This window comes from Ovis canadensis, chromosome 2, assembly GCF_042477335.2.
Source record: "Ovis canadensis isolate MfBH-ARS-UI-01 breed Bighorn chromosome 2, ARS-UI_OviCan_v2, whole genome shotgun sequence".
Lineage (NCBI taxonomy): Eukaryota > Metazoa > Chordata > Mammalia > Artiodactyla > Bovidae > Ovis > Ovis canadensis.
In genome coordinates this window covers 147,688,470-147,713,796 of record NC_091246.1, presented here as the reverse complement: position 1 = coordinate 147,713,796, position 25,327 = coordinate 147,688,470, and the positions used below count along the sequence as shown (strand labels likewise).

The following is a 25,327-nucleotide window of genomic DNA, read 5'->3' as shown; positions in this document are numbered from 1 at the left end:
TGCCTGGAGAATCCCAAGGACAGAGGAGCGTAGTAGGCTGCTGTCTATGGAGTCGCACCGAGTCGGACACGACTGAAGCGACTTAGCAGCAGCAGCTGCAGCAGCATTATTAAAATGCAGATTTCTCAATGCAACCTACAGCTTATAGTAAAATGTAGCTTACCTCTTTGATTTAGACTCTGAATATCCATGCATTTTAATAAACTTCCCAAGTGATTTCTCTGCACTCTGATCTAGTTTGGTAAACAATATTATCTTGGATTTTTGTTTGCTAAGGGAAATAGCACTGAGTTCTAGCAGCTCATCAGTACTAAGATTGATCCTGTATTTGGAGAGAGGCAGGAGTTGGGCCGGAGTGGGATCAAAGTTTGAGTTTTGGGTACAGGCCAATCAATGTGAAAATAACTAACAATATAAAGCACAAGAATGCAAATAAAAAGTAGCGTAAATTTTAGATTAGCAAAAATTTTCTTTAGACAGAGACAAACAGGGGAATAAATTCTCAAATAGATCCTGGGATCCTACCTCTCTCCCCATTATAGTCATTCAAGGAAATATGTTGTAGTTGTTTGTGTGAGTGGAACAGTTTTGCAACATCTGGGTTGAGTTAATTTATTTAGCAAATTATGGTTGAGCATCTCTTATAGACTAGGCTCAGAAGACACAAATATGAATTAAGACTATGATCTTGATCTCAAGGAGCTCAGAATTTATAGAAGATGGATATAGATACAAATGCAACCCCTCATGGGACTAGTCCACCAGGCTCCTCTGCCCATGGAATATTCCAGGCCAGAATACTAAAGTGGGTAGCCATCCCCTTCTCCAGGGGATCTTCCCAACCCAGGTCTCCCACACTGCAGGCAGATTCTTTACCACCTGAGCTACCAGGGAAGCCCAGTAGGGCAATAGAAGTCATTATTAATTTATTCAAGCAACACATTAATAAAATGACTACTGGATACTAGGCCCCAGATATACCATGATGAACAAAAATGTGGTTCCTGCCCATATGGATCTTTTCTGGTGGTGAATAAAGCAGATAATAACTATATAACGTGATAACAAAATAAATAATGACAAATTGAGAGTAAAGGAAGAAAATTGGGTGTACGAGGTGGCTGTGGAATTACTGGGGACAAAGGAACCATTTACACATAATCTTTAAAATTGAATTTCTCTCTAGATTTGAGAAGAATTCGCTAAGTCTGACTAGTTATTTTCTATTTATGTGTCAGTAGGCTGTCAAATGATTGTATTAACAGAGGTGATATCAACTCTCTTTTCCTGTTGTATTTTTAAATTAACTTAGTCCTAAAGTGAGCACCAGAGGCTGACAGTTTTGTGAGAGAAATGTTTTGACCATGTACTTTCATTTCATTCAGGTTAAGCTTACTTTTTTTTAGACCAGCTGGTTATTATTGCTTACATTGTTAGTCTTTATATATATATATATATATATATATATATATATATGTATATATATATATATATATACACATAATCATTTATGTCCTCACAGCAATGAATTTGATGTGTCTTCATGCCCAACACAACCTGGGCCTGAAGAGCAAGAGGACAAGTCAAATCATATTTAATTAAAGCTAGAAAAGCAATATAACAGAAATCTCAGCTCTAGACAAGGTGAATAGCTATTTCATTAAGAATAAATGGGCTGGGGCTTCCCTGGTGGCTCAATTGTAAAGAATCTGCTTGCCAATGCCAGAGATGCAGGTTCAGTCCCTGATCTGGGAAGTTCCCACATGCCACAGAGCAGCTAAACCCATGGGCCGCAGCTATGGAGCCTGTGCTCCAGAGCCTATGCTTCAGGAACGGCAGCTCCTGAGCCCGGGTGCAGCAACTACCTAAGCCCACACGCCCTGAGCCCATGCTCTGCATCAAGAGAAACCACAGCAATGAGCAGCCCTTGCGCCACAACTAGAGAGCAGCCCCCGCTTGCCACAACTGGAGAAAGTCCAAGCAACGACAAAGACTTGCACAGCCAAAAATAAATGAGATTATTTTTAAAATAAGTAAATAAATGGGTCCATAGAGAATTGTTTGCCACATTGACGCCTATTACTCTGCATAGCACTCAGAATGGCACAGAAATAGTTTGCCCGCTAGGGAAAGTGCAGTCCATAAAAGTTCTATAAGATATATTTATAATTAGAGTGAATTATTTTAAATCATCTAAGATGTTTCCAAGTTCTTTGCATCAATAAACAATTGTAAGTTCATCAATGCAAGATAAGTTGTATTTGCATACTCAGTGTTATATAGATGTTCAAGGAAGGTAGTTTGTGTGAATACATGATTTTCCAGTTTTTGACAAGGTGGTTGACTATGGATTGCACTTCTAAGGCATAAATTTAGATAATAAGTTTTGAAAAAAACTTTGTATCAAATAAAGTCTACTGTGTTCATGTTTTATGACCTGTCAATAGGAAAAAACATTTTTTTAATAACTAAGTCTTGAAGAGTAACAGAAACTGACCTATCAGCCTGAAATGACATCTGAAGCAAAGCTTAAATGGCTTTTTGGTTAGTCAATAAAAATAGATGAATGTCTAAAACTTCAAAGACAATGAAACTGACTGTTCATGATTTTCCTCTTCCAAGCTCCACTGGAAGCTTTTAGGTTTCTATTTTCATCTTGCTTATGTTTTTTTTTTTCAATTCACAGTCTAAAAATGCACATACTAAATCATCCTTACACATTCTCCCAATTCTCAATATAAACAAATCAAATGTTGCTTGGAAATATTTACTATGCTTTGTTATTTACAACAACAACAAAATGCATCGATTGCAATAAAGACATGGAGACAAGTATTCTCAACAGACACACAAAGCAGTTTATGACATCGAAATGGCATGCTTGAAAAAAATGTTAGATTAATGAGAAAACCTAGGGATCCTAGTTTGTATTGCTAAATTCTTCCATCAAATCTTTTCAGCTTTGATTCATTCATTCACTCCTTTACTTATCTGTTTATTCTGTGTGTCATAAACAGATGTTTTCAGTGTGCTTTTGACTTAATTCATTATCTTTGGGGGGCTTCCCAAGTGGTGCAGTGGTGAAGAACCTGCCTGCCAATGCAGGAGACACAAGAGAAGCAGGTTCGATCCCTGGGTCAGGAAGATCCCCTGGAGCAGGAAATGGCCACCCACTCCAGTATTCATGCCTGGACAGTTCCATGGACAGAGGAGCCTGGTGACTACAGTCCATTGGGTCACAAAGAATCATCCATGACTGAGCACACGTGCACATGCTTGGGATAACATGTGAGCCTACTGTGTTCAGTGGGATGTTCCTATGTGAAAAAGTCAGTATCTACTTTACATGGACATTGCTCTTCATTTACAGGAAGCAAAGGAAAGAAGCTTACACATATGCTGTATACAATATACATGTATATGTATAACAGCTCAAAGACTATCCTATGTCTTCATTTTTTTTTTTTGAAACACCAGACGCACAGAGAAGGAAGTCCACCAAAAAATAAGTGATTTTCATTACTTTCAAGAAAAAATTTTGAGAATCCAGAATTTTTGCCTGTCTTTCCCCATCCACCCCTGTGATCAAAGCAGCTTGTGAAGTGTTACTAATTCCATACTCTTAGAAAAAAGCAACAAACTTCCTTGACAAGGCAGCTGAAGATCATTATGAAAAGTGTTGCAATGGGAGGAACAAACAGTATCGGTGTATACAAGCCCATGGACAGATGTAAGAAGAAAAAAATTATAGAGCTTCATCTTGGCCATAGTGACATATTTTAACTTGATATCTGTCTAGTCTTTTGGGTGAAAATAGTAGCAGAGACTATTAAGAGTGGGGGAAAAAATCTATGAAAGCTGTTTCTTTTCTCCCTGAAAATAAAGGGCATCAAATGTGAAGTTATTTATCCACATAATAACTTAAAACAGTGTTCTAGTTGTGCTGTAACATAAACAGTTTGGCATCAGAACCTATAATTTCCTTAAAGATAACAAAAGAAGACTCATACACAATTAAATGTTTTCAGTCAGTTCAGTCACTCAGTTGTGTCCCACTCTTTGCAACCCCATGGACTGCAGCATGCCAGGCCTCCCTGTCCATCACCAACTCCTGGAGTTTACTCAAACTCATGTTCATTGAGTCGGTGATGCCATCCAACCATCTCATCCTCTGTCGTCCCCTTCTCCTCCTGCTTTCAATCTTTCCCAGCATCAGGGTCTTTTCAAATGAGTCAGGTCTTTGCATCAGGTGGCCAAAGCAGGTTACAAACAGTAACTGTTCTTACAAAATACACCTGAAAATCATTAATTCAACAGTACATCACAGTTTTATCTCTGGGACTGCATAGGGGTTTTTTTTCCATGTTTTCTATCTCTTTATAACTACAAATGTGTTTGAGGCAAGAGTCGAGAAGATTTTGAGATGCTGTTGAAGGATGCAAAGTAAATTTTTATTGTATAATATTTGCCTTTTGCTCAATGTCTTTATCTGACATATTTAAAATTTAGCTCAAACGGACTTAAGTGTGAAATGGAATGACAGAGATGTGTTCATACATCTGTTCACCAAACCAGCATTTATGGAGCACCCACAGTGTACCAAGCCCTGTGAAAGGCATGGGGTATCCAGTAACAGCAAGACAGAAATGGGCCTGTCCTCACAGCATTTACCATGCAGTAATAATAACTCACATTTCTATTGTGCTTTCACAATATGTAATACATTTTTATAAACATTTGTGTTATCTACTTATCTTTTGAGATGTGTTATTATTCCCAACATATAAATGAGATTATTGAAACTGGAACACTTTAAGGTTGGGAGGTTCAGAGATAACTACAGATATGTATAGAGGATATTCAATCTCAAAAAAAAACCATTTACATATCTTTAAAAATGTTTTACTGGCATATGATTGGTTAGAATATTTTATTAATTTCCACTGCAAAGCAAAGTGAATAAGCTATATGTATACGTATATCCTGTCTTTTTTGAATTTCCTTCCCATTGAGGTCACCACAGAGCATTGAGTAGAGTTCCCTGTGCTCTACAGTAGGTTCTCGATAGTATCACTAGTGTGCACATGTCAATCCCAATCTTCCAATTCATCCCAACACCCCCTTCTCCCTTGGCATCCGTGTTTATTGCACATACTGCTGCAGTGAACATTGGAGTGCATGTTTCTTTTTAAATTATGGTTTTACCCAGGTATATGTCCAGTAGCAGGATTGGTAGGTCACATGGTAGTTCTATTTTTAGTTTTTTAAAGGAAACTCCATGTTATTCTACCTAGTGGCTGGACAGCCACATGTAAAAGAATGAAATTAGAACATTCCCTAATATCATGCACAAACATAAAATCAGAATGGATTAAACACCTAAATGTAAGGCTAGATACTATAATACTCTTAGAGGAAGACAGACAGAACACTCTTGGCACAAAGTACAACAAGATCTTTTTTTGATGCCCCTCCTGGAATAATGAGAATAGAAACAAAAATAAACAAATGGGACCTAATTAAACTTAAAACTTTTGCATAGCAAAGGAAAGCATAAACAAGACAAAGAATGTAACCCTCAGAATAGGAGTAAATATTTGCAAATGAAGCATCTGACAAGGGACTAATCTATAAAATATACAAGCAGCTCATGCAACTCAATATAAAAAAAAAAAGCCAATTAAAAAAAAATGAGTAGAAGACCTGAATAGTCATTACTCCAAAGAAGACATACAGATGGCCAACAAATACTTGAAAAGATGCTCAACATCACTTATTATTACAGAAATGCAAATAAAAACTACAATGAGGTATCCCCTTACACCTGTCAGAATGGCCATCATCACAAAATCTACAAACAATAAATGCTGGAAAGGATGTAGAGAAAAGGGAATCCTCTAACACTGTTGAGAATGTAAATTGATACATCCATTTATATTTTATTGCACTTAATAGTTCTTCCAGTAAGATTTCAATCAGGAGACAAGAAACATACAGTAACTTTAACAGGGGAAGTTTAAAACAGGGAATCATTAACTATAACAGGAGATAGGAGCAAAAGAGAATTGTACATAAAGGAGTAAAGAAACCTCTAAGGAATACAGAAATAGAAGATATAGAAAGCAACCACAACCTCTAGAGGTAACAAAGATCACCCAAGAAACTAACAAATATAGAAAGGGTCCTCTGCCCTGTAAGGCTGGGATCCAGACCTCCCTGGAGAGCGCACTACTGAGGCCCCCCAGATGGCAGAGAAGTTCATAGAGGGGCTGCACTGGGAAACTGGGGAATCACTTTCTGGGCCTCTGAGGGAGGTACCATGCAGAGGTACCATATGCCCTGGCCACAAAGCACTGTAGGAAGCTGCCAGGAGAGAGGATGCACAGAAACCAAGAGCTGACTCTCTTCCAGGATCCCTCCAGGGTTCTCTACTGATGAAGCTTACCATCTTGCCAGCTGGCAAGAGAAAAATGTTCCAGCATTGCATGCAGAGCCACCGAGGGTAGATCTGCAGCTTAGAGGAATAAAATGATAAATGACACATTGGTATATCAAGAACATTTAGATGAATTACATAATATCATTTATTTGTCACAGTTCACTAAGGGGATACATATTTTATTCTTCCCTAATGGATTAAATCATTTTTAAAAATATATTTCATCTATTTATTTCTAAAAGATAAAAAATTTTGAAATTACTTTGCCCATTACTATAAAGAGTAAGACTTACAACCTGGTAATCAAAAGCATTGAATTGGGCACCAGACAGTTTGGATCCAATTTCTGACTGTTAGACTTTGAGCAAAATATGTTGGGAAAAATATTTAACCTGTCTCTATATTTTGGTTTGTTTGCTTTAAAAAAAAGCAGAACTTACTACATATATTTCTTATGGAGATTATATTAGATGATGTTTGCAATATACTTGGAATGCAACTGGCACATACGTATGCTCTCTTGCTGTTATTGTTATCATTTGCTGCTATTATTTTCATATATGGTTATTATTTCTTCCATTACAAATCTTAAATATGTAGGATAAAAAATAAAAAGTCTTATAAGCATCCTAAGAAGAAAATCAGTATATACAAAGTAATACTGTCAAGATGCACTGAATTTTTCTCCAACCTATGCTCTGCTAGAAAACAGTAGAATGATGTATGTAGGTTTGAGGGAGAAGAGATTATTAACAAATAATTCTATAAGCAATCTAGTTGTTTCTAACATCTTGACTATATAGGCAATAGAATCCTAGAGGTCCAGTGGTTAAGACTCCATGTTCCCAAAGCAGGGGGCACAGGTTCAGTCCCTTGTCAGGGAAGATCCCACATGCTACATGGTGTATCACACACACACACAAAAGACATAAAAAAGTCTAGCTACAAAAGTTCTTCCACTTCTATATTTTCAGTGGCAAATGACAGCATGTTTATTTGAAAAACATTAATGAGGCTTATTGTTTTGTTAATGTTATAAATATGTGATTTTCCATTGTGAGATATAGTTTAAAAAATTAAAAATTACTGGTATTCCTACCGTGGAGAATCAGGTGTATTTCCTCCTAGTTTTTTCTCAGTGGATATACATGTAAAATAGCATGTAGAAACATACACTTTTAGAAATTAGTGTTCTGCTAGCTGTGTAGTGATGTTCCACATTCTACTAGATGTGTGGTGGTATTTGGTTTTGCTTTTATTAGTTATAGTAATTTTTGAAGACTTTTAAGTATATAGTAATGCTATTTGAATAGTGATTGGTTTACTTCTTCCTAATCATTTGTCTCATATTTCTTTTTCCTACCTTATTACACTGGCAAACACTGCAGCATGATGCCAAGTGGAAAGGATAAGAGTAGACATCCTCTCCACAATCTTAATAAAGACAAAACATTCACGTTCCATCATTAAGTGTGATGTAGGCTACAGAATTTTATGTACATGCTGTTTATGAACTTTAAAAAATCTTTTTGTTCTTAGTTTATCGAAAGTTTTTAATCATGAATAGGTGTTGAATGTTGTCAAATATGGTTCTTTGGTTACTGGAATGATAAATTACTTAAAATATTTTAATCTACAATTATGGTGACTGACTTTATTTACTTTGGAGACATAAATGGATTTGCATCATTTCTCACGAAAAAATAAGGCAAATATAAACCACTGGGTATAAAATTATCCCATTTTTTATAAAAAAGGAGGGTATGGAGATATATATATACATATAGATATGTGTTTATGCATATATTATCACTCATATAATGTGTCTTTTTACGTACAAAGAACATTTCAGGATACTTGAAAAACTTGACAACAGTGTGTTGCCCACATAAAAACGGTCTGGGTGTCTGGACTCCAGAGAGATTTAATTTTATTCTTACTCTCTTGTGTGAAATGTTGACTATATATGACTTTGAAAAAATACATGTCTCTATTTCTTATGGTTGTTTGTTGCATTTAGGCTTAAGTATTTTATTAGCTTAGAATATGTATTTGAAATATAAGGTGTGACTTTGAAATGTTCTCTTTTTTTTCTTTTTTCCAGTTATTTAGTTGAATTTCTATGCTCTAGAAAACTAATTCCATTTTATATGCTTGATTCAGAATGATTATTTTTATTCCATCCACTAAAAGGATATTGATTTCAATGCCAATTTCACTATATTTGAGTTAACACAGCTTTGTAAATCGGAGATGGCACCCCACTCCAGTACTCTTGCCTGGAAAATCCCATGGGCAGAGGAGTCTGGTAGGCTGCAGTCCACGGAGTCGCGAGGAGTCAGACACAATTGAGTGACTTCACTTTCACTTTTCACTTTCATGCATTGGAGAAGGAAATGGCAACCCACTCCAGTGTTCTTGCCTGGAGAATCCCAGGGACAGGGGAGCCTGGTGGGCTGCCGTCTCTGGGGTCGCACAGAGTCAGACACGACTGAAGTGACTTAGCAGCAGCAGCAGCAGCTTTGTAAATTGTAATTTTTGCTGGGGCTAGTGTGTCATACTGGTTTGTCATGTTTTTTAACTCACTTTTTTTTTTAATTTTTGTATTTATTTTCCTGATAAAATTTGAAATTTGGTCACTACCTTAAATGTGTTCCTTGACCACTCAACCTAAAGTGTTTTCTTCTTCATACTGCTGATTTCTTCTCCTTCATCAACTTATCCCCTATATAGTATATCTATTTGTGTATTGACTAGGGCCCATGGATGTTTTGTTCATCCTATAAACACTTTATCTATCACAGTGCTTGATATACAGCTGCTCTATTAATATTTGATGACTGACCTACTCAGTGAATGAATGTATGAGTGAGTGATTTGAATAAATTCATCAAATTCCAAAAAAAATACACACTTGATTTTATTTCCCCTGCTTTCTCTCCACTCTTGACATTTAATGTCACATAATTTATTTTAATCTGTGATTAGAACCCTGAATTATTATATTTTAAAATAAGATGCTATGAATACTAAAATGTTGTTTTCCATATATGCTTTTTCAAGGATCTGGGGGAAGTTTACATTCAATTTTTTTTTTTTTTTTTTGCTGCACTGTGTGGCCTGTGGGATTGTAGTTCCCAGATAGGGGTCAAACCTGCCCTCTCCCTCACAGTGGAACAGATGAGTCTTAACTACTGGAGTACCAGGGAAGTCCTTGCTGCTAAGTCGCTTCAGTGGTGTCTGACTCTGTGCAACCCCATAGACGGCAGACCACCAGGCTCTCCAGTCCCTGGGATTCTCCAGGCAAGAACACTGGAGTGGGTTGCCATTTCCTTCTCCAGTGCATAAAAATGAAAGTGAAGTCGCTTAGTCGTACCCGACTCTCAGGGACCCTATGGACTGCAGCCCACCAGGCTCCTCTGTCCATGGGATTTTCCAGGCAAAAGTACTAGAGTGGGGTGCCTTACATTCAATTTTATAACTGTATTTACAGTATTTGTCTGCTTTTAACTCAAATAATAAAGCTTTTATACAATAAATTTCTCATTCTTTTAATGCTTGATTTGAATCATCTTTTGTAGGCTTACAGATATATTTTAGCAGCTTCCCTACTGAGGATATATTAACCACTTGCTTTGAGAAATTTTTTATTTATTGAAAATATGTCTCTATGTGCCTCATACATAAATAACAGGTACTTGTCTATAAAGAGAATTGTCCATTCAATCTATGTCCATCATAAAAACAAACAAAAGCAAAACCCCTCATATACAATATTGCATTCTATCATGGTACATAATGTCTCAGTGAGAACTCTGAGACTAGCTTGTCTTCTTCCTTATTCATTATTTTTTATCTTTAAAATTCAAAAATTTATAAGGACATATCCAGGTATCTGGATGAGCCTTTGGTTTTGTCTTCTCAGATCTTTCTTCAGCTTGAAAACTTTTTCTTTTCTTTTAAATTTAATTATTTATGTCCTTGCTATTTTTTTTTCTTTCTTCCCCTAAACAGTTATCTTTCTTTGAGCATATCTCTGTCCTTCATATCCATCATTATCTAGGCCATCATTTTCATCTCTTTGATTTCACTCCTGCATTACAAAAAATTTCTCAAATCTTTTCCCATTTCATCGATTGGATTCATTTTTTTCTTACATGCTCTTTGCTATCTCAACTGCTACTTTAATTTTCTATTGAATTTTGCATTTTCTTGCCACCTACTATAGCCTTCGCTTTTCTCATTTTTTTATTTCATCCTATTCTCTCCTTAATAACACATATTATAGTTTTGTAGAGGCTTTTATTCATGAATCTTCCTGAGCACATCAAGACTGTAAATGTTAAAATGAAGAATATAACTGTAAGTTTTTCAGCTATTTTAAAAATAAACTAATTCTCAGAATTATTCTCTCAACTGGCCTCATCAAGTCAGTACACTTTTGCCTTCCTCCAGCAGTGCCTCTTTATGACATCTTGACTTATTTACTTTACTTGCACTGTGTTGAGATTGATTCAGGCTTGCCATTTCCTTCATATAGGGTGAGGGAATTTTTTCTTTTTTTGCCATCATGGAACACTTGGATCTTCATTCTTACTATAATTTTTTTCCTTTTTCTCTTTGAACTACATCTAAAAGCTTTAATTTTTGCTCCTATCCAAATTTGCTAGGTAAAGGTTAAAGCTTCTACCTTCTACCTTACAGAATTAAACTAAGATTATCAGATACAGTGTATAAACTTGCCTTTGCATAATGCAAAGCATGACAAATTGTACAAAGTTCCTCCATCTGCTGTCTAAAGTGCCCCTTTAGAACCCTAACAACCCACCCCACTTCTCCATTCTGTTCTGATAGATGTAGTGTATGTACTGATGTATAGTAAGAGGGGAAGGAGTGGAGATGACTCAGGGCTATAGTGCGGCTTGGTCCAGAAGGTATTCACATGATATAGAGAGAAGACCTCCTAGTTTTGGTCAGAGCAACATGTGACTGGGGAGTGAGTCATTCTTTCTCTCTTATTTGAGAGAATTATGTGTCGCCTGATTCGGAGGGTTCTCTATGCAATGTGTCATCCAAAACTGTGATTCATGTCTATAGCTCGGAGGGAAACCACTGTTGGATATTCTGCACAAACATCAGCATATTTTCTCCTGTTCTTTCTTCTTTTCTCTCATTTTCTTCTTCGTTCATCTTCTCTCTTACACAAACATAGCATCACTTTAATATTCTAGCTCTCTCATTATTAGCAATCCATGATATTTTGGACAGCTTTATTCTTTTTTACTATTTTAACTGACAGTGGCTTATTAGGAATACCTAGTCATCTGTCATTTTTTAGCCAAATTGTACCCTAATATTAACTTTATCGGAATCAAATCTCATAGTCCCTGGAGTTCTTTAATTCATCTCCATCTTTGTTATTGGGAACATGTTTTATCCAAATTATATTTAAAGAGTAGAGATGATTCACATTCTGAAGTACTTAGTAAAGGACTATTTTATATTGGGAGCCAGGTCACCAGTCTCTTGCATGCAGACCCTGATAGTGAGTCAAGAGGGTCCACATTAGGCTTATTAGTCATGTCATTCCACCATCCTGTTTGCCCTGGACTGTTACAGATTGTGCTATTGTGTTATCATGCTTATTTATAGTGTTCTGTTCATTCTCTAAAGCATTCTGGTTTGCATGATAAATTTCAAGATCATCCTATATGACACTATGAGATACAATTTAAATGTCAGTCATATATCCTTGAAGGACTTATTCATGCTTCCTTAATATTGTGATGTAATTTTAATGGAATTAAACTTAAGTAGGTGAAAACTGCTGTTAATTAAATTGAGCTACAATTTAGTTCAGTTCAGTTCAGTTTATTTCAGTTGCTCAGTCGTGTCCGACTCTTTGCGACCCCATGAACTGCAGCACGCCAGGCCTCCCTGTCCATCACCAACTCCTGGAGTTCACTCAGACTTACTAATATCCTAATCCTGCTTGCATGAAAACTGAATGGGTCATGTCATCAACAATGTTCAAAGCAGATTGTTAAACTCTAATTGGTGGACTAGTACTTCATGTATGCTAGATAATAACACAGAATTTGGAGCTTTATATATTCAAGTTCTTTAATTCTACAGATTCTAGACATTTAGTTCTTTAATTCTAAAAATCTTAGATTGGCCCCATTGGTCTAGGGATTATCTATCAGGTGACTCAAGTGCAGATGTCCCAGCTGTAAAGTTCTCACTCATCCACTCTTTTTGTCTTTAGAGTGTCCACTGTTAGTTTACTTTGCTGCAATGCACAAAAGGGGCTTTCCAGAGTCTACCTATTTTGCAGGCAGTGATCAAGACCATCTCCAAGAAAAAGAAATGCAAAAAGCCAAGATGGTGGTCTGAGGAGGCCTTACAAATAGCTGAGAAAAGAAGAGACGCTAAAGACAAAGGAGAAAAGGAAACATATACCCATTTGAATGCAGAGTTCCAAAGAATAGCAAGGAAAGATAAGAAAGCCGTTCTCCATGATCAATGCAAAGAAATAAAGGAAAACATGAGGATGGGAAAGACTAGAGATCTCTGCAAGAAAATTAGAGATACCATGGGAACATTTCATGCAAAGATGGGCTCAATAAAGGACAGAAATGGTAGGGACCTAACAGAAGCAGAAGATATTAAGAAGAGGTGGCAAGAATACACAGAAGAACTATACAAAAAAGATCTTCATGACCCACATAACCACAATGTATGGTCACTCACCTAGAGTCAGACATCCTGGATACAAAGTGGACCTTAGGAAGCTTCATTATGAACAAAGCTAGAGGCGGTGATGGAATTCCAGTTGAACTATTTCAAATCCTAAAAGATGATGCAGTGAAAGTGCTGCACTCAATATGCCAGCAAATTTGGAAACTCAGCAGTAGCCACAGGACTGGAAAAGGTCAGTTTTCATTCCAATCCCAAAGAAAGGCAATGCCAAAGAATGCTCAAACTACTGCACCACTGCCCTCATCTCACACGCTAGTAAAGTAATGTTCAAAATTCTCCAAGCCAGGCTTCAACAGTACACGAACTGTGAATTTCCAGATGTTCAAAAAGGATTTAGAAAAGGCAGAGAAACCAGAGATCAAATTGCCAACATCTGTTGGATCATCGAAACAGCAAGAGATTTCCAGAAAAACATCTACTTCTGCTTTATTGACTAAGCCAAAGCCTTTGACTGTGTGGATCACAACAAATTCCCATCAGGAGATGGGAATACCAGACCACCTTACCTGCTTCCTGAGAAATCTGTATGCCGGTCAAGAAGCAAGAGTTAGAACTGGACATGGAACAACAGACTGGCTCCAAATTGGGAAAGGAGTATGTCAAGGCTGTATATTGTCACCTTGCTTATTTAACTTAGATGCAGAGTATATCATGTGAAATGCCAGGCCGGATAAAGCACAAGCTGGAATCAAGATTGCTGGGAGAAATATCAATAACCTCAGATATGCAGATGACACCACACTTCTGGCAGAAAGCAAAGAGGAACTGAGGAGCCTCTTGATGAAAGTGAAAGAGGAGAGTGAAAAACTTGGCTTAAAATTCAGCATTCAGAAAACTAAGATCATGGCATCTGGTCCCATCACCTGATGGCAAATAGATGGGGAAACAGTGGAAATAGTGACAGACTTTATTTTCTTGGGCTCCAAAGACACTGCAGATGGTGACTGCAGCCATGAAATTAAAAGTAGCTTGCTCCTTGGAAGAAAAGCTATGACCAACCTAGACAGCATATTAAAAAGCAGAGATGTTACTTTACCAACAAAGGTCTTTCTAGTCAAAGCTATGGTTTTTCCAGTAGTCATCTATGGGTTTGAGAGTTGAACTATAGAGAAAGCTGAGCACTGAAGAATTGATGCTTTTGAACTGTGGTATTAGAGAAGACTCTTGAGAGTCCCTTGGGCTGCAAGGACATCCAACCAGTCCATTCTAAAGGAAATCTGTCCTGAACATTCATTGGAAGGACTGATGCTGAAGCTGAAGCTCCAATACTTTGGCCACCATATGCAAAGAACCTTCTCACTGGAAAAGACCCTGAAGCTAGGAAAGATTGAAGGTGAGAGGAGAAGGGAACAACAGAGGTTGAGATGGTTGAATGGCATTACCAACTCAATGAACATGAGTTTGAGTAAGCTCTGGGAGTTGGTGAAGGACAGGGAACCCTGGTGTGCTGCAGTCCATGGGGTCACAAAGAGTCAGATACAACTGCTGAGTGGCTGAACTAAACTGAACAAGGTGATCGCTCTCAAGGCATATCATCCAGCATACATAACAGTGATTGGATAGAATGTGTAGATTATGGTCAAGATAAATAATATATCCCAAATGATCCAAACATATGAAATCAACAAAATTGAATCTAATCTCCAATACTGCTGATTATTAACTTTTGTCTTTGAAGGAGTTCCTTAACTTCACTGACCCTCAGTTTCCTAATATGAAGTGATAATACCGAAAATCTTGGTGGTGTTGTGACGATAAAATAAAACATATGTAAATCACTCTGATACTATTCTTTTTCATAAAGTCTATATTTATTAAGAGAAAATTAAAGAAAAAAGATTCACTGCTTTTCTTGGAAATTTGTACTATTAATGAACAAGAAAACAAAGTGAGCCAAATGAATTCCCAGAGAGTGTCTATACTTTTTGTCAAGGATAATAGTCTTCAACCAATAAATGGTACCAGGAAAAGTAGAATAAGGGAATAAATTCAAGATAATTGATGACCTAGTAAAGAAGCACATAGAATTTTGAAATCTCCTAATGTAAACATTTTATATCAAGCTACCAAGAACGATACAATTCTCTATACATAAATGAACCTAAACTCATACATTAGTTTCCCCTCAGAAGGAGGTCTTTAGCAGCAGTATGACTTTGAATATGTCAGTGGTTCTTCTCTGTTCAATATTCTTTATCATTCACTTAGATAAAACATATTGCAGTTTGTGAAGAGAAAACTATGGTAAATGGCAGAAGCATGCTGGACTAATGGGATGGTGCCATTACCATTCACTTAGGCATAAATTTTTAAAAAATAAGAGAATGTAATGAGGCTTGTCAGTAGCATATGCAAAAAAAAAGGCTTACATTTTAATGAGCAGTAGTTATATGATTCAACAGTGGCATATGTCTACAGAAAATCTCATGAACACTTTTTGATATCCAATATAAAATATCCAAACAAAACCTTTCTATTTTTTATTCACCTGTCTTCCAGATTATTAATCTTGTCTTTCACTGTCTCCCACCTGGGATAGCGGGAGACAGCGAACACTTGATAGTTTAACACTATCCCTCAAGTTCTTAATTTCTGATCAGCATTGGAATGTCCATTTCATTATTATTTTGTAATTTTGATTTTATTGAAAAATTCTCTATATTTTTATATACATCCTGTGATATTTCCTATATTTTCTTAAATACATAAATCATGATTGTTTTAAAGTCCTTATTGTCTAATTAACCAACTATTAATATCTGCTTTTTTCCTTTTTGCATGTAGAGACAATGTTCTGTCTCCTCACATGCCAGGTACTTTTTTTTAGTTGAAAGTCAAGCATTGCGTTTTCAAAAAACAAAGGTATACAAATCTCCAGATGATATACTTTCATTAGAGAGGTTAGCCTCTCCTCTGCTAGGCAGACACAGCAGAGGAAGTAGAGGGGCTGACTACTTTAAGCTTTTATTGAGAATCTGTCAGAGCCTATCTCTGCTCTACTTTTCAGAGGTCTTCAGCTTGGATATGTAGTGACACACCCTGTGAAGCTTCTGAGTTTGGTAAATTGAGGAAGAGAGACTGGCTATTGTTAAGTCTATTCAAGTCATTAATTTTATCACTCTATGCCTAAACAGGTCCCTCCTTTGTTGTTTCATCTGTCTTCCATCTTCTAGGGGCTGAGACAGGATCCTCACTCAGCTCCAGTTCAGTCTGCACTATCAAGCACCCCCAGAGACAAAGCAGTTACTGAGGATTATTTAAAAGTCAATTCCCCTTTCCTTTGAGGACTTTGAGCTGTCCCCTGTCCTCCTAGTAGATCATGAAAATGTAGGCTATTCCACTTTTCTGTGTTTGGGCTTATAGCTATAGCCTGCTATCCTGTGAAATTTTGAAACTTAGCTGATATCTTGAGGAGTAAAATAAATCTGAGGTCCTGCTCCTCTCCAGTTTTATTATCCCAGTCTGGTGCAACTGCCAAAACTATTGTTGTTCTTTTGTCCCCCAGCCTCAGTACTCTTCCTGACTTAGCCTCGATTGTCAGCTTCATCTGCATCTAGAAATGAAAAATAACCTCCAGGGATAGCTTCAGATTCTTAGCTCACATTTGAAAAATCATATTTCTTGAAAGGTACTCCCTCTAGCCCTTATTGTTTGGCTGATCCTTGATGCCGTTAATATACTTTTTTTGTAATTGATTCAACTTTTCTAATTGTTCTCAATGGGAACATTGCATGCTGTCGCTCAGTCATGTCCATGGCTTGTGACCCTTATGGACTGTAGCCAGCCAGGCTTCTCTGTCCATGGGATTTTCCAGGCAAGAGTACAGGAGTGGGTTGCCATTTCCTTCTCCAGGGGATCTTCTCAATGTCCACTCAGCTATCATTCAGTCTCACAAAAGTGTTTTGCAAAAGAGCAGAGAAAAGAGATGAGATGCCATATATAGAAGCATTTATGCTATCGCATCAGGAGAAAAAGGAGTCAGAGGACTACCATATTACGGTATGGAGGTCGAAGAGAAAACCCAAAAGGGTACATAGACAAAGGAGCTTTAAAAATGCAGGAGACAAAACCAACTGAGGATCCATCAGAGTTTCTAGAAAGAATTTATCAAACTTTTAGGTTCAGCTCAGCTTAGTTCAGTTCATTTCAGTCACTCAGTCGTGTCCAACTCTTTGTGACCCCATGCACAGCAGCACGCTGGGCTTCCCTGTCCACCACCAACTCCCGGAGCTTACTCAGACTCATGGCCATTGAGTTGGTGATTTCATCCAAAATCTCTTCCTCTGTCATCCCCTTCTCCTCCTGCCCTCAGTCTTTCCCAGCATCAGGGTATTTTCCAATGGGCCAGTTCTTCACATCAAGTGGCCTAAGTATTGGAGCTTCAGTTTCAGCATCAGTCCTTCCAATGAATGTTCAGGACTGATTTCCTTTAGGATGGACTGGTTGGATCTCCTTGAAGCCCAAGGGACTCTCAAGAGTCTTCTCCAGCACCACAGTTCAAAAGTGTCAATTCTTTGGCCCTCAGCTTTCTTTATGGTCCTACTCTCACAACCATATGGAAAAACCATAGCTTTGACTACACTGACCTTTGGTGGCAAAGTAATGTCTCTGCTTTTTAATATGCTGTCTAGGGTGATCATAACTTTTCTTCCAAGGGGTAAACATCTTTTAATTTCATGGCTGCAGTCACCATCTGTAGTGATTTTGGAACCCAAGAAAATAAAGTCTGTCACTGTTTCCACTGTTTTCCCATCTATTTGTCATGAAGTGATGGGACCAGATGCCATGATCTTAGTCTTTCGAATGTTGAGTTTTAAGCCAACTTTTTCACTCTCCTCTTTCACTTTCATCAAGAGGCTCCTCAGTTCCTCTTTGCTTTCTGCCAGAAGTGTAGTGTCATCTGCATATCTGAGGTTATTTATATTTCTCCTGGTAGTCTTGATTTCAGCTTGTGCTTCATCCAGCCCAGCATTTCATGATATACTCTGCATCTAAGCTAAATAAACAAGGTGACAATATACAGCCTTGATGTACTCCTTTCCCAACTTGGAACCAGTCTATTGTTTCATGTCCAGTTCTAACTGTTGCTTCTTGACCTGCATACAGATTTCTCAGAAGGCAGGTAAGGTGGTCTGGTATTCCCATCTCTTGAAGAATTTTCCACAGTTCACTGTGATCCACAACATGATTATAGGTGCTACATGCAAACAGACCTGGAGGTCCCTGAGAATGTAACGATGATAAATATGACCCTCATCAGGCAAAGTGCCCCAGATATTTTAAAAATGTAGAAGTCATATTGTGTATTTGAAACGAATCCTTCTCACCTAGTAAGTGTTGTTTCAAAAGTATTCAATAACAGGGAACAATGGCAGAAGCAAGGAGATGCAAAACCAAACTCAGCTTTTCTGGTAGCCACACTGAAAGCAAGTAACCTAAAGGGAGGCTTCCCAGATGGGTCAGTGGTGAAGAACCCACCTGCTAATGCAGAAGATGCGGGTTTGATCTCTGGGTCAGGAAGATCCCCGGGAGGAGGAAATGACAACCCACTCCAGTATTCTTGCCTGGAGAATCCCATGGACAGAGGAGCCTAGAGGGCTACCGTGCTTTGGATCGCAAAACAGTCAGACATGACTTAGCAATTAACAACAACAAACACTAGAAAATATGAAAAAATAATTTTATTTATGTATTTAAATCAAATATATTTATTTCCTGAAAGGGCCAAAAGCTGGAAGTTTGAAGAAATATTATCTTGAATTAAACTTACAGAAACAAGTGAAGAAATTTATCACTACAGTGGAATGAGAAAGCAGGCAGTTTTGAGTAAGAAGAGAAAGTACAAAGCTACAAGTCCTGTCTTTGAATAACTGACAATATTTTGAAATACTAAAACCATGATAGCATCATTAGGTTCTATATTCAAATACAAAAGTAAAGATTATTATACTTACCTTGTAGGTCAATCTCCTCATGACTAAAATCAAACTGTTGTGATGATAGATCTAGTGCTATTTTCTTAACCATATAGCAGGATAAAGTCATAATAATAATAATGATAATTTTCAAATAAACATTTTTCCTAGATTTAGACTTTCACGCATATTATATACTGTTGTAGTTTAGTTGCTAAGTTGTGTGAAACTGTTTTGCGACGCTGTGGACTGTAGCCCACCAGGCTCCTCTATCCATGGGATTTTCTAGACAAGAATACTGGATGGGTTGTAATTTCCTATTCCAGGGGATCTTCCCAACCCAGGGATTGAACCCACATGTCTTACATTGTTAGGCAAATTCTTTATCACTTAGCCATTAAGGAAGCTCCTGAGTATTGCACACATACACACACACACACACACACACACAGAGTCAATTAATCTTCACAACCATCATTTAAAGTAGGTAAACTGAGTTCCATTTAGTTATAGAGAAGTAAAGTGAAATATAAACAATGTATGAAATTTGTCAGGTCACAGAGTTTAGTTGGTATCAAAGCTATGTTAAAATCCTGTGTTCTAAATCAGCATAGAATTGTCTGCAATAATAGGAATGTGCTATCACTGCAATGTCTAATACATAGCCACCAGCCACATGTAGAAATTAAGTACTTGAAATGTGTCTAGTGCAAGTGATGAAATAAACTTTCAATTTTATGTCATTTAAATCAAGTAAACTTTTGCTAGCAAATTTGGAAAACTCAGCAGTGGCCACAGGACTGGAAAAGGTCAGTTTTCATTCCAATCCCAAAGAAAGGCAATGCCAAAGAATGCTCAAACTACCGCACAATTGCACTCATGTCACATGCTAGTAAAGTATGCTCAAAATTCTCCAAGCCAGACTTCAGCAATACGTGAACCGTGAACTTCCAAATGTTCAAGCTGGTTTTAGAAAAGCAGAGGAACCAGAGATCAAATTGCCAACATCCGCTGGATCATCAAAAAAGCAAGAGAGTTCCAGATAAACATTTATTTCTTCTTTATTGACTATGCCAAAGCCTTTGACTGTGTGGATCACAACAAACTGGAAAATTCTGAAAGAGATGGGAATACCAGACCACCTGACCTGCCTCTTGAGAAATCTGTATGCAGGTCAGGAAGCAACAGTTAGAACTGGACATGGAACAACAGACTGGTTCCAAATAGGAAAAGGGGTACATTAAGGCTGTACATTGTCACCCTGCTTATTTAACTTATATGCAGAGTACATCATGAGAAACGCTGGACTGGAAGCAACACAAGCTGGAATCAAGATTGCTGGGAGAAATATCAATAACCCCAGATATGTAGATGACACCACCCTTATGGCAGAAAGTGAAGAAGAACTAAAGAGCCTTTTGATGAAAGTGAAAAGGAGAGTGAAAAACTTGGCTTAAAGTTCAGCATTCATAAAACTATATCATGGCATCCAGTCCCACCACCTGATGGCAAATAGATGGGGAAACAGTGGCTGACTTTATTTTTGGGGGCTCCAGAATCACTGCTGATGGTGACTGCAGCCATGAAATTAAAAGACACTTACTCCTTGGAAGAAAAGTTATGACCAACCAAGACAACATTACTTTGCCAACAAAGGTCTGTCTAGTCAAGGCTATGGTTTTTCCAGTAATCATTAATGGATGTGAGAGTTGGACTGTAAAGAAAGCTGAGCACCAAAGAATTGATACTTTTGAACGGTGGTGTTGGAGAAGACTCCTGAGAGTCCCTTAGACTGAAAGGAGATCCCACCAGTCCATCCTAAAGGAATTCAGTCCTGAGTGTTCAGTAGAGGGACTGATATTGAAGCTGAAATTCCAATACTTTGGCCATCTGATGCAAAGAGCTGACTCATTTGAAAAGACCCTGATGTTGGGAAAGATTGAGGGCAGGCAGAGAAGTGGGTAACAAATGATGAGATGGCTGGATGGTATCTCTGACTCAATGGATATGAGTTTGGGTGGACTCCGGGAGTTGGTGATAGACAGGGAGGCCTGGCATGCTGTAGCCCATGGGGTTGCAAAGAGTCAGACATGACTGAGTGACTAAACTGAAACTGAAACTTTGAATGATCACATGTGTCTAGTAGCTCCCAAACTGGACAGCACAGCTCTAAAATAATTAAGTTGTATTGGCTTCTGGCCCTGAAAAATCTGTGGGTGTACAAGAACACTGTCTCAGAAGCTTTTTCTTAGAGTTAATCAGTTGGAATATCACTCCTTGACCTATTTTTAATAGAAAGTACATGTATATGGAATATTGTATATGGGAAAGTGTAATGTATATACTAGTCTTTATTAGGAAACAATATGAATAGCTTACTTGTAAGCATTTGTATGAAATAAACAATATGTAAGTCAAGTGATTTCTTTAAGTCAAAGTGTGATTTTTCTCTTTATTTGGGCTTCCTGTGAGGCCGTTAGTGTACACAGTAAACCTATCAGAAGCAAGTAATAGAAGAGAGGAAAGATAGAGGATGCTGCCTGTTTTATGTTTACTTAGAAGGTATTAGATGTTGGCATTATGGAGCTCAACTGCAATTCTAGGCGAGTTCTACTTGCTTCCGGGTCAGGTCTCCAGGTTGTGCTGAGTAAGGAGAGTGGTAGCAAAGGACACCTGATATGATTCTCTCAGGAGCATGTGAGGTGACTCCTTTCCCTGGCCTGCTGTTCCTTCTGGCAAGTGCCCTTTATTCTCTCTAGAATGCCTTATCACTCCTTCCTCTCTCACTTTCTTTAAACAAGAGAGCACTTTCTTACTTACAAATATACCACAGCGGTGTTTTGCTTTGTATGTGAAGCCTCAAAACACAAACCAATATTTTCAATACCTAAGAGCTGTTTGTAAATAAAAACAGGGTTTCTGCTTCCTGAAAACCCAAATTCCATCATAATAAATTAGAACATTTTCTCTATGCTTTATTTTCTTTATGCTTTATATTCTTGACTCTTAAAATGTTGAAATTATTAAAACAAATGAAGCTAATTCAAGGACTGTCAGTCCTTTCCCTCATCGGTGCTAGTTATTTTTTAGGCTTTGTTCGGAAGTGGAGAGTTGGCTTGATGGTCCTTGGCTGCAGAAGGAGGTTTGATTGACTGCACATGTGTTAATACCATGCATACATTACTGAGGAACTACGAGGCAGAGTGCCCTCAGAGACACACTTCTGAAGAGTAGTTGACTCAGGCCCCACCTATACAGAGCTCAGTTCCTAAAAATAGGTGCTAAGTTACATCCTTAGACGCAGGGCTAAAATAAATTCAGCCGTCCCATCTACTTGCTTGATAGACCCTTCAGTGGAGCTGGCCTCCACTCCACCGATTGCTTTCAGGGGACTGGGAAATTTGCTGTACAAAGGAGGAAACTAGTCTGTGAAGAACTGTAAAGATATATGATATTTCCACGAACTTGGGGTTAAGTCGAAATATTGCAGAAGGTATGTGTTACGTTGTCATTGATAAATGTCTACTTCCATAGCTATAATATGTTCTTACTGATTGCTTAAGATCAGGGAAGACCACAGGTGTAACTGAACTTGTTAGCAGAGGAAATATTCAGTCAGATTTTGTTCTTATGACAATATTTAGCATTACTTCAGATTATTACATTTAGGGCTTCATCTATTAATCTCTTTACAGATTAATAGTTAGTCCTTTTTTATTTTTAGTATTAAAGAATAATGAGCCAAATTTGATAAACAGACATGAGTGGAAGTTATACTTCAGTTTTTAGCTAAAAGAGAAAACTGAAAAAATTAGTTCATCTGTTATGAGCATAAATTGATCATCTATACAATAAATATGTTTAAAACTCTAAACTATATTTCTTAAAATTTGCTGAGGGAAAAAGAGAACTTAAAATATTCTCAACTGTTGCAGCTTACTCAGAGAAATCTATGAAATGTATTCTTTATGCAGCCTTAGTTTGATTTTGTACTTCTTGCCCCAACCACAGTCTCATCTCCTCTGGGAGTATTACTGGAGTAAGGATTAAAGAATCAGGTTCTTACATGTTTTCCAGAATTAAGAAAAGCGCAGCCAGTCGGATCTGCCAGCCCTAATTATAGTAACTACAAACTTAAAGAGAGAAGACAGATTTTACTTTAAAAGTAGCATGCCCTATATACTGTTTCAAATGAAATTTTTCTGTCTTCAGTTGCCTGTGAACACCTTAATTTGGTCCTGTTGTGCCTTAAATGTTTAGAATGTTAGAGACTAAAGTGATTTGGAAGAGACATTATAACAGATTCTCTTAAATTAAGACACCAACTAAAAGCAAGGACACTTTAAGATTACATAATACAGGGTTTAAATTTAGCCAGCTGGTGCTGAACTGAAAGATATTTTATTTTTATCAGAGCTCTATTTGGTCACTGACAAGTTGGTGGTTGGTTGAATCATTTTAAAATTTTATGTACAGAGTGCCAAAGGACAAGTAAAATATTTACCTCAGCTACCTTCAGAGCCATGAATTTTAATATGAAAGAGCACCTGTTTTGAGTTTTAGAAGCTATTACCATTGAGTTTTAGAAGTAAAAATACCGGATCAAAAATGGGAAAGTCTTGAATTCTATGCTTAAGTATTTCTCTACTTCTCTGCCTAATCTTTGATTCTTTTACCTTTTTTATTGTTAATATATAAACAAACAACTAGACCTATTTTTTTAAGTCAATCAGCATTTCAAATGTCTACAATATGGCAAAGTGCCAGCTGTTTGGGGACAATGTAGTCTGGAGTTTGGCATGAATGTTTCTGCATGAAGTACTGGGCATCTTTGATACAACTGCCTGTAACCACCTGAAAAATAAAAAGAGGCACTGTTTAATGATCACAGAGAGCATCACTTTAGAAAATGTCAGGTGGGCCTCAAGTCTTCAGCAATTAAAGAGGGAGACAGGGTTGGTTCTCTTTCTTCAAGTTGACTTTTGGGTAAAAACACCACAAAGTTCATGTATAATTTATTGTTGTTTACCATGGATAGCTGTCTGCTAGTCAAGAATTTTGCCTCTCACATTTACCACAATTGAAAAGCTTCTGCACATCAGTATTCTTTTTTTATTTGTCTGGTAAAATATTACTTACGATGAGACTATTTGGGGTTGGACTCCTGTGATAACCTTGAAACAGGGAATTGATACTCAGTTCTTCTCTCACTTTCTCTCTGTCTCTCTCCTCTCTTTCTTCTTCATGCCTATACACAATTCTGGGCAGTAAGAGACCATTTTGTAACACTTATTTGTTAGCTCAAAGTCATGTCTAGATTCAGTAATTTATAGACCAGGGCAGCAACTTAATAAGTGCCTGGCAGTATAATTTCAAGACTTCTGATTGAACAGTCTGTGGGGAACAGTACTTAATTGACAATACGTTGTCCTTTTTATTTGTTTTCCACCTCCTTTTTTAAAAGCATTCGAGTTACACTTTGAAATTTAATTAAATTGTAATTTGTTTTTTCCTGCTTCTGAAACAACCACTTGCTCATTCAAATTACAGTTTCATCCTTTGCAGAGTATGGTTAACTTCAGACTTTTCTGATTCAGGAATAAACTATTTTAGAACACTGATTTATTCAATCTTTTTTTAAGATTTTTTTTAAACGTGGGCCATTTTTTAAAGTCCTTATTGAATTTGTTATAATATTGCTTCTGTTTTATATTTTGTGTTTTTTGGCTGTGAGACATGTAGGATCTTAACTCCCAACCAGGTATCAAACCCACACCCCCTGCACTGGGCCACCAGGCAATCCCCCTAGGTAAATGGTCTTCACGTGACTGTGTAAGATATGATATTGTTGGTTTTCCTCCCTTATACCAAATGACTGATGTTTCCTAACACCAACCAGTTCTCCAATTCTCTGATAGCAACTGGGTATGCAACAATTCATTTCAGTACTCATACTAACTTCCAGAGTTAGAGCAGAACCCACAGGTTGCCCCCACTTTAGCCTTGAATTTGGGTTACAACTCAAGAACAGTCAAATGGAAGAGATTTATAGAGTAATGTGTGTGTGTGGAGATGGTGCACAGAACTTCCATGCCCTCTCTGGGCTCACCATCAATCAACATGTTCACCAGCCTGGAAGCTCACTAAATGCTGTTATTTAGAATTGAGATTTCTTTATGTGGGGAAATTGGCTGAATCATGGCCATTGGTA

General features: G+C 37.4%; 1 protein-coding gene across 5 annotated transcripts in view; it reads left to right on the top strand.

The window, feature by feature from the left end:
- The window catches only part of XIRP2 (xin actin binding repeat containing 2), a 356,418-nt gene that overhangs the window by 258,616 nt on the left and 72,475 nt on the right, over nucleotides 1-25,327 (top strand). For 3 of the 5 annotated variants that reach the window (XM_069577331.1, XM_069577333.1, XM_069577330.1), the window contains exon 1: nucleotides 22,413-22,609. The exons of the other annotated variants lie outside the window; for them this stretch is intronic. The gene's annotated coding sequence lies outside the window, so the exon portion shown is untranslated. Of the gene's footprint in view, nucleotides 1-22,412; nucleotides 22,610-25,327 lie in introns of those variants that run through there. 5 annotated transcript variants of the gene reach the window in all.